The sequence below is a fragment of the Anas acuta genome, chromosome 9 (assembly GCF_963932015.1).
Source record: "Anas acuta chromosome 9, bAnaAcu1.1, whole genome shotgun sequence".
Lineage (NCBI taxonomy): Eukaryota > Metazoa > Chordata > Aves > Anseriformes > Anatidae > Anas > Anas acuta.
Window position 1 is genome coordinate 13,428,138 of NC_088987.1, and position 14,243 is coordinate 13,442,380.

The window sequence follows — 14,243 nt, forward strand, 5'->3', positions numbered from 1 at the left end:
CAACTGGGGAATAATACAAAGAATCCATTTTCTGTCCGTGTTTTCTCCTTGCAATCCTCACTGGAAGATCCACTCGCAGGAGGTGAGGTGGTGGCTTGACAAGCTGTGTTTGAGGCCCCCGCTGCTCAGCAGGGTGTGCATGGCTCAACCCCACAGCTCAGCGCCTCACAAGGGGAAAGGGAAGGGCAGGAAGGCAGAGGACCTCGAGCCATCATTATCCTCTCTTTGGAGGGAAACACCAGGTCAGTTTAGTCAGGGGAAAATGCACTGCTCTGAGGTAACTGTGGCATAGCTAAGCTAAGGGTAGTTTAATTGCTACTTCTTTTTCTTATGACTTTTACAAAGAGATGTATCTATGCTCTCTCTTTTTGATACTTAAGCATTTTTTACCTTTATGGGGCATATTTGTTTTTCAAGATAAATGGATGAAACAAGGCACTTTTCCTTTTGCATGTCAAATCAATAGACTGGTTTCTAAGAAGTTGAGCAAGTTCCCCTGCTCCCCAGCCCATCCTAGGGGGAAATAACAGTATCAAATGGACATAATTCAGTGAAGTATCTCACAGCACCACATGCACATCCCCTCTTGGCCCTTCTCATCAAGCAGAAAACACCTGTCCTGAGGTTTTAATTTATTCTATTAAATTATAACTGTGAGCAGCTGAGAGAGGCCAGAAAAGTTTGAGTAGTATGGCAAGAGCCTGGAAAGAGCAGCAACATCACAAAATTGGGTGAAAAATTTGCTGAGAATGAAGAAATGCAAGGCCAGAAGGAATGCTAGGATTGCCAGGTGCTTCAGCTCAGAGTTTGGATTTTGGTCTAAAAGGTTCCCCTGCATCACCACAGACACCTGCGAGTTGCGTAGCTCCTGCGGGGAATCTTTTTAAAGATGTGGGATGTTCCTGGATCCCCTGTGGAGGGAGAAGCAGTGGACTCAAGGTAGGCCTTTGAAGGGGAAAGGCAAGGTCCTGCAGGCTCGTGACATGTGGAAGGAGGTGTGACAGGCCTCAATGCCTTTCTTTGCATGATGAGCTGCTTCGACTGAGATCTGTTTTCTTTGACATAAGCACTAAGTAATCTGAGAAGTGGTCTGAGATTCCACAGGTTTTTACAGATCTGGTTTTATTTTGGTATAAAATGAGCTTATGCATAGCTTTGCGTTTAATACATATTTTAAATGGACTGTGATAATGGAGCGCAGTCCTTTTCAGTCAGTCTAACCTGAAGAGCACAGAGAGTTTATAATAAAAAGAAATTAGAGAAATGTGGGGTTTTGGTAGATTTTTGTAAAGTATCAGCAAAGTAAAGAGGCTGTCTTGTGCTGAACTTCTTTCTGTGTGCCCCCGAATTCGTGACTGCTAAAACAATCCTGCTAGCCAGCAGATTAGATTAGAATTGTAAAAATGAAATAAAATGTCAGCTAGGTGAACGATCCGCTACCAGGGGTGTTGAAAAACAATCCTGAGTAGAAATAGTCTAGGCCCCAAGTAACGAAATTACAATGACAGATGATAGTTTAATGAGGTGATCCATAGGAGAGTTCTTGGTAGGTTTGCAGTCCTGATGCTTCTCACAGCACTGGCTGGCATGTTCGGTGGGAGGCGGCAGAGGGGATTTGAGATGAGATTTCTGTCTGACGACTGTCAGTTTTGCAGGAGGGCTGCACAGTTTGCTTTCTGTAGCACACGGTGTAAAGCTGTGTTGTCTGTATGTGTTAGGCAGTTTCTTCACATTATATAGCCATACTAGCTTTCAAATGTATATTTTATTTTAAAGGGTTGTAAAGCAACAAGCTTTATCTCTACTTTATATTCAGATTTTTAATCCAATTCTGTAAGCACTGAGGACTTTCAGATCTGATTCTCAGTGTCTAAAAGTTGGCAGATTGACAGCTACAGGTTGATTAAAGAAACACGGTGAAATTGAAGGAAGAGATACACTCACTGCGTGCTCAGAAGTAGCGAGTTCCCGCATAAGCAAACCTTTCAACTGAACTATGTGATCCTGCACTGAAGAAGAGGAAATGCAGAGCTGTAGGCCTGCAGGCAGACAGGAGTGGTTTTCTCTACCGATTGAGGTATTTGGGTTTTGAGCACTGATGTATTGACTAGAGACAAGGAACCAATAGACAGCAGCAAGCATTAGCTATCAGATATCTAGGCTGATTAGTAGGATGAGGTTGGAGGTGAAAGGTGCCCTGGTGTCAGCGTGCAGTTGACTCTCTGCCAAGTGTTTCCTGTTTTGTATAAGGGCATTCATAGAGCACAGGTGACAGGGCAAAAGGGAGAAACTTTGTCTCACAAAGCAACCCTGATCCCATAACGATATTTTCTTTGGGAAAAAGCCAAGCTTTTAAAAATAAACAAAACAAAGCTGTTTAATGGGAGTGTCATGTATTGTCTGTCTTTATAAAGCAGAGTTAGTTCTGATCCAAGCTGGTTTACCAGAGCAGTATGGAGGGACACGCTGGGAGGCAGCTCTAGGAGGTCCATCTGCTTGCATTAGGCTAGCACAGCAGCTACACTTGCAGCATATCAGGCAATAAATCTCATGCTTAAGAGCCGGTTCAGTTCCAGAAGCACGTTGTTTCCCATCAGAATGCAAACCGAGAAAGGACAGGCTGCAGCAGAAGCAGCTTTACTGCCCATAAATTCAACCTAAGAGTGGTTTGGGGTTTGTAGTTGCTTTCTGTCCAGTCAAGGGAAGATGGGAATAAGTTTGAGACGTCACAGGAAGTCTGTAACTCATGCTAGAATATGACTTCACTGCTGAGCTTTGCTTTTACGGGAGAATTTATTTGGATTGTCCTGTTGCCTCTTGTGATCTGAACTTAGTAGACACAAGTATGCAACCTTGAACATGAAGGCAAATGTTGCAACCAGTGAAAAGCCTCTCTATTAGATGGCAGAATAATTATTACCGATTTTCATGAGCTATATTGATTTGAGTGTAGAATTTATTAGTTGGTATCTGTAACACACTGTAGTATTAAAATTCATCAATACAGGTCTCATAAATGCCAATATGTAACAGCAGGTGCTGCTGTAATTTAGTGAATCATTATAATTCCTATTTAGTAAATCAGTTGCCATCACTGTTAATGTTTAATTTGTGAGTTAGTGCATCACCCAGCAGTATAAGAGAAATGAGGCTGTAAACACATTTGCAGTAAATATGATATAAATACTGTGACTCCTGCTATTCAGTACATCCCATATGTTAGCTGTTGATAACTATGATTTTTCTATAAATACAACATTGTACCTTGACCTTTAGAAGGAAGAGAAGTAAAATTGAGAAATTTACTGTGATAAATATCTTCTAAAGGAAAAAGTGAAAAAGATCTGAATTTAGGAGTGGGCAAGAGGAAGGTTTATTAAAGATAAGTAGTTGCTTCTCTTAACGTGATTTAGCACCAGGATGAGTTCTTAGGACTTGACGCAGGTTAAACAGGACATTCTGGTCACGAACATGTATTTGTTAAGGAGGGAGATTTCTCCTGACCTGAGCAAAAATGTCAAGTCTTGATTTAGGTCAATTTGGATAGGATGTCAAGAGCTCCCAACCTTATGAGAGTGTTGTCACCCAAAGGTAAATCTGTAAACCCTGTGGAAATATCCAGCCTCGCTTGCATCTGCTGAGCTTGGGTGACATGGCAGCATACCTGCAGCACCACTGGCTTCACATGCCTCTTCCTGAGACTCTTCGCTAATCTGTGAAGCCTGTTCTGTGATGAGAGGATTGCTGCTGCCCGTGCTAGCTACCTCCTAAATTGTGGAGGGAACCCATTTTGTGTGTCCTGGTTCCAGGAGGTGGTGCTGCTCAAATTACTGGCCAAGTTCTGTCCCAGGACAAATTGTGCCACCTCATACAGCAGCAGTGGCCTTTCTCTGTGCTGTAGCCTGACAAGCAGCAGCCGGGTGACAGACAGGCATCGTCTACCTGGCTGCACAGTCTGGCTTTCCACATAGAATATCCTGAGTTGGAAGGGACCCTTAAGGATCATCAAGTCCAACTCTTGACACCGCACAGGTCTACCCAAAAGTTCAGACCATGTGACTAAGTGCACAGTCCAATCTCTGTAAGTAAAAACATCTGCATGTCCCCCACGTGCAGATGGCGTCCCCGTGGCAGCACAGAGGCTGTGTCCGAGGGGCTGTCAGGAAGGCATACTGCACAGAGAGACCTCAATCCAAGGAAGAAAATTGTACTGTAGTTGCTGTTACTTAAACTATCTCCCCCACCACTCGAGAGAAATCTGTCCAGCGTTTGTTCTTCTTCTCCCAAGTGCAGTAAGTGGCATGCAAAATAGTCCTGAGGATTAAGTTTTTTTTTTTTCCCTGGTTATTTACAGATAATATTAATTTAATCTAGAGGAGCTTGCTCGTGAGCTTCTTGCTACTGTATTTTTTTATGAAAGAGAAATCATGTATTTGCTAAAATACCTGGCTCCTGAGCACATCATCTTTGCAGCTCTCTTTGATTACAACCAGAGGTGAAAGATGCTTCAGCCTTGCTGTTCTTAATGTCATGCCACACAGGATATTAGCAGCTTCTCTTAGTCTGAATGTTTACTAATGATAAACGGCTTTTTTCTGATAAGCCTTCCGTTTGTGTTGACAACGTCCTGTTGTCTGTATAATTCATCCTTTTCTCCAGCTCATAAACCGTTACACAGAGAACGCTATGTCAGTAATGAGCCCTGCACCAGGTTGGTGCATGTGTTCTCCCATTTGGCCTTAAAGCTCTGTATTAAAATGAGTTTTGATTCTCTCTCTAGGATGATGGGCTCTCTACATATTCCTAGTAATACCAAAAATGTCAGACTGGCATCCCGTCTGTGATGAGTGGGAATGGCACTGGGCTCCTTCCACAGAAATCCACTTGCCTTTCCTTCCCCTCTGAGTCCCTCATGGCTTGTTCTCCCAGATAACTACCAGAACAAAAGTTAATAAAACACTATTGTCATTTGGCAAGTGAGCTATTTGTGGTGCTTAATATCACAGATTTTTACCAAAATACAGCAGTACTAGACTGAAATTAAATACACCTTCACCAGGCTTAGATTTTATCATTGAAGAGTTCCAGAAATGCTAAAATGTTTTATTCTGATTGATTCAGCTCACCCCCTTTCTAGTGTCTTTTGGTTATGTCAGCCTGCTGATGCAGCAGCATGAAACTCAGCTGGGACGTGGGGGGGAGCTCCCTTTCCCTTTGCATCTTATTCTGCCCTCAAGGCAAAATTCACAACATACAATATGGAAATGTTAGATCCAGTGACACATTTTATACCACTATCCAATCTGGATACAATTTTAATATAAGCATCACATTAGCAAGTGTCTTATCTCCTTAAAATATCTCCTTAGCTTTTAAAATGTAGTTCAAGTATGTACTATATTTTTCTTTCCATCTTCTGCCACCCTCACCAGCCTGGCAGCGTTTCCTTGGCCCTTTGGTGGCTGAATTTTCTCTCACTGATACAAAATTACAGCCCAGCTTGTTTTCTTCTAATCCATGGGAGGCAGGAAGAAACATCACATATCATGACTAAGTGACATTTAGCACATCGAGTATAATCAGTTTCAGCTCTTCTTGAGCAGGCACTGGTAGATTTAAGAAGTCAACACAGTAGGAAGCGTCTTACCCACAACAGCCTGCCTACTCAGAAGCAGCGTGTTGGACTTTATTTAATCTATATATCCTTTAAAGTGACAGTGTTAGTAAATGGGGCACTCGTTTGCATCTCCCTTTCTGGAAAGCCTCTTACTGGTTCTGCACTGTGGCACTGCAGATCTGGGTAACAGGGGCTGCAGGGATAATGTTATTACCAGCAACTCGCAGATCTCCAAGGAAATACTGTGGGCTGTGCTTTCAGGAGACCTTTAGCAATTCCCCCTGCACCCTGGAGACACCAGTCAATACCTGGCTCTTTCTGGTGTCATCTGCACATGCTGCTGGCAGCAGCTCTTAGGCAGGTGTTCATTAAGAAAACACAAGCTTTCCCTGCTTAGATCTCCATTCACGCAGCATTTTGTGGTCTGCATAATTCCATGTGCTTAACATTTTCCAGGACAGCAAATGAGATCGTAGAACGAGTGGAATTCACCCAGGAGACCTGGCTATCAGCTAACCCTAGCTCACGTGATGGAGCTGTGTGTATGATTTATTGTTGACAGCATGCTTACCTTAGCATGGCCCTTTTCAGAAGTGAAATGAACAACAAAATGGAATGAAGCTCTTTTAATGGAGGCACAGCATGGGGAAGTGCAAGATAACAGATGAAGAGGATGGATCAGGATTAGTTCGAGAGGTAGTTTGGGGAAGCAAAGGAAGGTAATGGGATCAGAATATCAAGACATCTTCAAGCTGCATTTTGAATTGCAGAGGGGTACAAGAGTATGCTTCCATGTACATGATAAAGGTTTGCTAGTGGCAGTAACACGAAAGATCAGAAGACACAGGAGAAGGTAGAAGCAAATGAGGGGCAGCAGAGAAGTGTCTCCTTCAGCAGACATCACTGTAAGCTGTTACAACGTGTGCGTTACAATGTACATTACAAGGCATGCAATAATATAATTCATTGTGCGCGTATTGCTTTCTGGGACTGTTCTTTTGGTAGTGGTATTGGCTGTTTATCTGTGGGTTTGTGTGCTTAGAGCTAGAGTAAAAACAAGCTTTAGAAGTCAGGCATAAACTCTGCTTTATTTGGACTCCCCCTTCAAGTTGCTGCAGTGTTTCTAGCCTTGTTTGAGGTAGTGAACTGAAGTCAATTTAAAATGCTGATTAGGATGATCAGTGATTAACACATTTAACCTTAATTTTATGGGTAATGTTAGCTCTCACAAGTCAATGAGAACACCCTTGCTGTGGAACAGAAGTGCGAAGACCACTACTTACTTTTCAGTAATTTGTGGAGCTCAAGACCTGAATACACTATCAGGTCACATTGGGAGTCCTTCTAGAAATTGCAGGCAAGAACGAGCATACAGCTGCTCCCCGACTGAGCCAAGTCATTTGTGTTTCACTGAAGTGTGTCTAGAAGGAAAGGTTAAGTACGTGACAGGGAACTGTTAAGAGATGGGGAATATACCACTTCTCTGGACGTTCAGTCCTAGGGCTTGCTTATATTCACTTTGAACTCTTTCACCTAGCTTTTTATCTGAATTCCTGTCTTCAGTTTTCCACCATCAGGATCAAGTTTCCAAGAAAGCTGAGGAGTTTCTTTTTAGAAAAAAAAAAAAAAAAGAGAGAGAGAAAGCTTCTCCAAATTTTCAATATTGATGTAAAAAAATTACTGCCAGCAATAATCCACTGAGTTGCACTGTCAGACTACCAACAGCACAGAACAAAATCAGTGCCATCCTCACTGGTTCCATTCCCATGCTCCTGGATTGCCTTAGCCTGGCCATAGCTTCTGCTCAGGCTGAACCTGCTTGACCAGTGCCTGCCAAACTCTTCGAAGAACTACTTTCTGGGCCTTCATTAGTCATGTTTTGATGTACAACATCACATTTGATTCCATTAAAATACCATTTATTTAAATGCAATGGGGACCTAGCTTCCTCAGTATGACCACCCTTTCTTCTTCTTTATTTACCTATGTCATGCTCGGGTCGTGGTCACAGCAAGAATTGATTTGCATCTGTATCATGGATGAAAAGTATTGAAAAGTACAGGGAGACCAGTAACAATTCATTAGGAAAAAATCATTAAAAACATCTGATCCTCCCTTTAGGAAGTTAACACTTTAATTTTCTCAGTTGACTTGTTATTAATCTGTTTATATCCAGAGTATTCTGCTACACTGAACCAAACACCATATAAAAATGCATCACAATAATGAAATGGTCATTATCAATCAAATGGGGTCTTGGTATAGATTGATATCAGGGGATTTCCTTTGCCTTTTTTTTTTTTTTTTTGACAAGACCTGCTTTCTACAAAAGCATTAGCTGATGATAATTTTAGTCATCTACTTTAAAATGTGATCAGCTGCTTTGCTTGCAGTCTTGCAGGTTCTTTGCAGTATAAGAGTAACACTTGTCCTGATAATCTAGTTCAGTTTCTAAGAGATGACACCATGATGTGCTGATAAGAAAGATATGCTACTTAGAATATTATTGTCAAAGCAAGTCTTTATTTTCCTGTGAAAATATGAGTGTTTCATCTTACCTGCCATTACCACAGGAAGTAAGAGATCCCTTACTGAAACTCGGTGTACACTTGGTTTTTTCTCCCATTTCTGGTTTCTTTGTCCATTGCTCTATTATTATATCAATAGCACGTCTTACTCTGCACTGTGTTTTTTGTAAAAGTGCTGCTTATGAGAGTAGAAACAAAATGCAACAACAGTGAAAAGCAATCCATGAACCATATTTTAAGCAGTTAAATATTGTCATATGTTTTAGGTATTTTATCATACCTGTCACTGAACTGGGGTTAGCTGCTTTTCTGTTTCTTTCTGCCTCTGTTTATACTGAATGCACAGGCCAGGTGAGGTGTGCAGTTCTGCTGTTCTTGGACCCTACCTCTGGTGAAAGTTTCCTTTCTCTCAGTTGTGCCATCCTGGCGAAATAGCTGAGTTTTGAGAATCTCCACTCTAACAGGACAATATAGTGGGTAGGGAGGTTTTCAAAACAAGAGCTGTTTGTTTTATTAACAGGAGCAAGAGATGCAGAGTAAAAGGATTTTGAAGAGGCAGCCTACCTCCTTGTTCCTGCCCCATTCCTCCCCTTCTGTTATTTCAGCATAACTCTGCATGTGTGCATATGATGAAGTTTGAGCTGATCTAGAGTGAAAGCTGCTCGTTTCGTGGGTCTCCAGTCCTGTTTCTTGTGACACTTTGGGTGGGGGCGGGGGGGGGGTTGTTCAGTGCTGCCAATTACCGTATAAAATAAGGATGTAGATATGGTTTCAATATGTATTTTTCAGTAGACCTTCTGAAAACAGGCTCTGAAGCACATTTTCCTCCACTGACTAATGAATGGATGTTTCTTGGGCTTATAGTTGGCATTAGTTCCAGTCCTAGCTTTAAGTGGTCAAGGATCACTAACCTTTGGGTCATGCTGTGCGGCTCAGCTGTATGCCCAAGTGGCTAAAAAAGCTGCAACTCGATCAATGTGGCTTCAGTGGCACTGACAGTAGGAGTTATGCTTATTACATTGATTTGGGATTGCTTTTTTCCTAAAATGTTAACCACTGCTAGTTTCGAATTTCCTTGATGAGCTGTTTGTCTGTATTGCCAGCATAAGGGTGTGTAAAATAACTCATTACTTCTTTGTCAGTGCTGCGGCACTGGTAGCATTTTCGATGGGGTGGAGGTAATGCAGCTCTCACTGCTCCTGGGTGTCAGCTCCATCCCAGCTCACAGCATCACATCTGACATTTTGGCCAGGGTCTGGTGAGAATTACCTTCCCTGGGGAAGAGGCATTTATCCTTTATTTCTATCATAGGTGCAGGGTCAAGGAAAGTGGTATTTATGTTTCAAAGCTCAACTGTAGTACGTGTACAGGGCTCAAGAAGTCAAAAAAGCTCTGTCTTTAGAGCTTGATCCATCTGCTTTTTGGTAAGGAGGGTGTTCAGTCAGTGGGATTTCCATGTGGAAGCTCCTCAAAACATTGCCAAGAGAGTTATTAATACATAGTCACATGTGAAATCTTCCATTTCTCATTCTGAGCCATTAAGGATACGCTGCCTGTTTCAGGAAAGCAGCTCTCCCTACACATTACGGGGAGACAGTGAGTGGCAGGAGAATCACTGTTCCCAAAATGTACTTCAGAGTACCCAAATTCAGTCCTGGCTCTCAATCACCTTCTGTGGGTACCTTTAGAGCTGAACAAGCTGCGTAGGAAAACAAACCTCTTAGTGTGTCCATAACTCCACAGTACTATAAGTATTTAATGGTGCAAGCATCTCTTTTCTGAAGATGACCTCTGATGAAATCATTTAAACTGCTACTTAATAAGTAATGTTTTGTAAAATATGGCTTCTGTTGTTCATAGAATGAGGTCCCAAATTTGAGTGAGGAACTCTAGAGATAGTTCATGGCAGTTAGTTACAGGACGGGCTACCTTAGCACAGCAGGTCATTTTCCAGTTTCTATTAGTAGGTTAAGAAAGGAGGGTATATGCAAACCAGAAAGACATCCTTTTTAAAAACTCATAAGTGTGATTTACAATATTCTTTGCCTCTAGACATAAGTGGGACTAATTTGAAAAGGAGAAGGGGGAACTGCTAATTTAAAAAAAAAAAAAAAAAAGAGCAATCGGTGTTTGATCATCTATTAAATATTTTGTCACTTTACTAGAGAAGCAGCTGGTAATTTTTCAAGTAGAAATTTGTCACTTTGCAGAGAAAAACAGATTTGACTGTGAAGTGGTATGTTCAGAAGAAATGTGACAGGAGCAATCATGGGAGGAGCTATGTCCAGTGGTGAAATTTGATCCTCAGTCTAGCACCATTAAAAAGTATTTAATTTTTCATACATGTATATGTGTTTATTTTGTGTGGTTCTGTTTAAAAGCTTTGTTTGTATTTGCAAATGGAGTAGAGTGTAATTAAGTGCAGAAGGATGGAAATGACCTCTGATTGCACCTTATCCCGTTGCTTTATATTCTTTCACAGCAGCAAGTAACCTGCTAATGTGGAGTATTTCACACCTCATTGCTGGCCATATTAAAAGTTTTTATACTCTCTAATTCTTCAGTAAATACTAATGTACAGTATTCACTATTATCTGTCTATTTCATTTACTTTGCCCATTTTTCTCTTTGTAATTAATTTGCTTCCCTTTATCCTATGGTGATTCTAAACAAAGCCAAATCCAGTTGTTTTAATGATCTGTTTTTATTAGTCCTGCAGGCAAACTGCACTGCAGCAAGATGTCATTTGAGCCCAGTATTATTATACCTCTACAGAAATGATTAACTTAACCTTTTTGCACATTGCAAGAATTAAAAATGTAATAAATCAGCAGAGGTTTATTATACTAAGTGATGTATGCAACCTATTAGCCCTTTTGTTTGTTTTACTTGTACAGTACGTGTCAAGATTTCCTAAAAATCATTATTTATGGTCCTAATCCAAAGGCTACTAGAGCTGATTTTTGAGTCACAGTGTTAGTTTTGTAGCTGACTGATCTCAGCTGTTCCCACATGAGACTCATGATAAAGAGAGGAAAGTAGGAAGCTAGACCCACAATTCCCAGGCTTTGGTGAGGCCAAGATCTCAGCAAATAAGTTTTGATTTTCTTAATAATGACAGAGGGTTGTTGTTGTTATCATTGTTGCTTTTAAATAAGTAAATATAAAAGCTCCAATACACATGTAATGTTGCACACATTCGGGTCCGCTGGTTTCTCACATCTCTGCTGTGAAGCATGCTGTGGGCAAAAGCACGTGGGCTAACAGCTGTGTTGTCACTGCTGTCCCTGCAGAAGGCAGGAACTGCAGTCACGGATCAGGGCCGAGAAGAAACATCGAGTGAAAAAGTGGTCCCTGCCCCCAAACCAGGTTTTGTCAGCTGTAGTAACTCCAGTTCTGCAAAAAGCATTGCCAGTGAGAGGGGCAGAGGAGGAGGGCTTGTATGTGGCACCGAGGCCTGGCTGCGACATGAAGCCTCGCTCTGTTCCCGAGGCATCTGGGGCCCAGCTGTGCTCCGGGGCTGCCTCCTGGGCCAGCCCTGCTGTTCTGAAGGAATGGCTTTGGCAAACGTAGACTGGTCAGTCAATTAGAAAAATCAGTGGGCAGATTTAATAAATACGTTGCATCTCACATGAATAAATTCTCAGGGAAACAGCTGAAAGACCCAAGGGAAGACTTGGTCCTCATCCCTCTGAGTGCACTGTGGGGCCGGGCAGGGGTTCCCTGCAGGCAGAGCAGCAGGAGCAGTGATGCCGTTCTTGATACTCTTACTATCCCAAGCAGGGCAAACAAAACGCTTTAATTGGTTTTCAGTTCCAAAATATTGCACAAACACCAGACGGTGGAAGCGTTTCCGTGCTTCCGAAAGGTCCCAAGCCTGACTGCCAAGCGGGAGGCTGCGCGGCAGGCTGAGCAGCGCAGCCAGCAGGGCCTTGTCTGCTGCCTCACAGGGGCTGGCACAGCCCCCGGCTGGCTGGCAGCAGGTCGGCAGCTCGTCTATCTAGCTCTGGGGGCTTCGTGGAGGGTTTCTCTGGCATCTTTACATTCCGCTGGCTTGGCTGTTTCTTACAAAGAGCCTTCATTCAACAGTTTGACGAGCCCTTCTCATTTGCTTGCTGCTCCCAGGCGCTACAAGTGATGCCCTGTCAGAGGTGAAGGGACTTCTGCAAGGCACAGGGGTTCAGGCCCTGCCTGTGTGTTTGAGAGCTGTGGGTGAAGGTTTGTTTCTGAGAAGGAGGTGTATTGAGGAAGCAGAGTGCTTTCCTGGGCCTGCGGGTAGGCTGGGCTGGAGCAGGGTAGGTGAGGAGGAAAGGGGATGGAAGGGGAAGCCCAGGGCATTCGGAGGGGAAGGTCCTGTACTCTGCTACCTGCAGGCTGGGGAGAGATGTGTAAAAGGGACCTTAGCTTTTGGGAACAAATGACTGGGTTTGGACACAGGGACACCCCGGGAAGTGGCAGGAACCCTGGCAGCCACCCCTGGGGTCAGTGCAATTAATGAAGCAAAGAGAGGAGCTGAAGGGAAGCACAAGCTTCCTATTCCCTAAGCAATGAGCAGCATGGGAGCCAGGGAGAACCTGTACCTCTTACTTCACTGCCTGTAGCACACAGCTAACCCAGGAAAAGATACCAGGAACTGCCTCCCATAGGCCCAAGAGGGCAGTGAGAACCCCAGGGGCTGTGCCCTTCCAGGGGGCAGTTAGAGGAGACCCCAGCTGCAGGGAGTTAGAGGAGACGCCAACCATCAGGGCTGCAGCAGGAGCAGCCCATGCAGTGAGCCAGGGACGTGATGGGGTTTGGGCAAGCTGAGCTCAAGAGCTGCTGTGCACTGCGGTGAGTAAAGGAGCGCTCGAGGAAACAGCATGTGGGAGCAGGTATGAACAGAGGTGCGAGCATGTGTGGTAATACATGTGGCATTAAAGACAGCAGTGTATATTCTTACCTATTAAAGACCTACTGTGATGGGCTTGTACTCAAAACTTGAAAGGGATGGGTTTTGGAGAAGCAGAATTGAGCTATAAGCAATATATGACATCAAGGTTTTTTGTTGAATCAAACGATTTCTGTTGAGTGTTAAGATGCAGAGGAAATGAAAAATCAGAAGACTGATAACGAATTACCTTATCTGTTATGTTTGGTTGTGTTTTTTTTTGAGCTGGCCTGGATTTCACCTTGTGATATAGTATATCTGTGTATCTTTTTAAAGAAGCATCTATTCCTAATTTTAAAATGTCCAGCAATTCCTCGAGTGCTTTATTCCTTTATTACTGAAAGTGTGTAGTTTTATTTCCAGCCAAAATTTACTTGGTTTCATATTGCACCTATGGGACTGCTGGGATGAAAAGCTTCCTCTTATTGGTTCTGTTTTCCCCAAGTAAATATTTACTTGGTCTGTGATCAGATTCACCTTAGCCTTCTCTTTGTTAAGCTAAATAAATTGAACTTCTTGAGATTGTCACTGTAGGAAGTGTTTTCCATCCTTTAATCAATCTCACAACTTTAGAGCCATATGCAATTTATCAAGCTCTCTCTTGATATGTTAATGCCAATGCTGAACATCATATTTTGCTAGCAGTAGTGGCAGTAAATGCAGTGGTAAAGTAACTTACTCAGTTTTCTTGTTACATGCCCAAAGGACTTCAGTCCTTGTAGCTATAGTTGCTTTCAAGCTCAGGTCGTGCTTTGCCAGAACGCTTTGGTCAGCCTGTGGACTTGCTCTGTGCATGCCTAGAACTTGCTTTGTTTGCCTGCTACCAGGCTTATCAGATGATGCAGCACGCACAGCGTTGCTCCTTTTCCCCAGTGTTTATTCTCCGCTGTTGATTGTATAAATGATTCATCAAACAACTTTTGTTTGGTACTAATTACAGGCTGAATGCAGACAATTAACAAGCAGAGAAAGTCTGGGTTTGCCAACACTGTTGTGCATGTAGCTCGTATGATTATATCAAAAAGATAGTTTTGTAGCATAAATACTTCAAATTTACTCGAAGAAGGAAGGATTTGCTCTGTCAGCAGTTTATAAAGGCTCAATTTCTTTCTTCTTCATGATATTTTGTATTTTTCCAGAAAAGGCCTCACAGAATAATAGAGCTGCCTGA

At 42.7% G+C, this 14,243-nt stretch overlaps 1 protein-coding gene across 4 annotated transcripts in view; it reads left to right on the forward strand.

The window, feature by feature from the left end:
• The window catches only part of LOC137861127 (glypican-5-like), a 418,126-nt gene that overhangs the window by 364,817 nt on the left and 39,066 nt on the right, over window positions 1-14,243 (forward strand). The gene's annotated exons all lie outside the window — the stretch shown is intronic.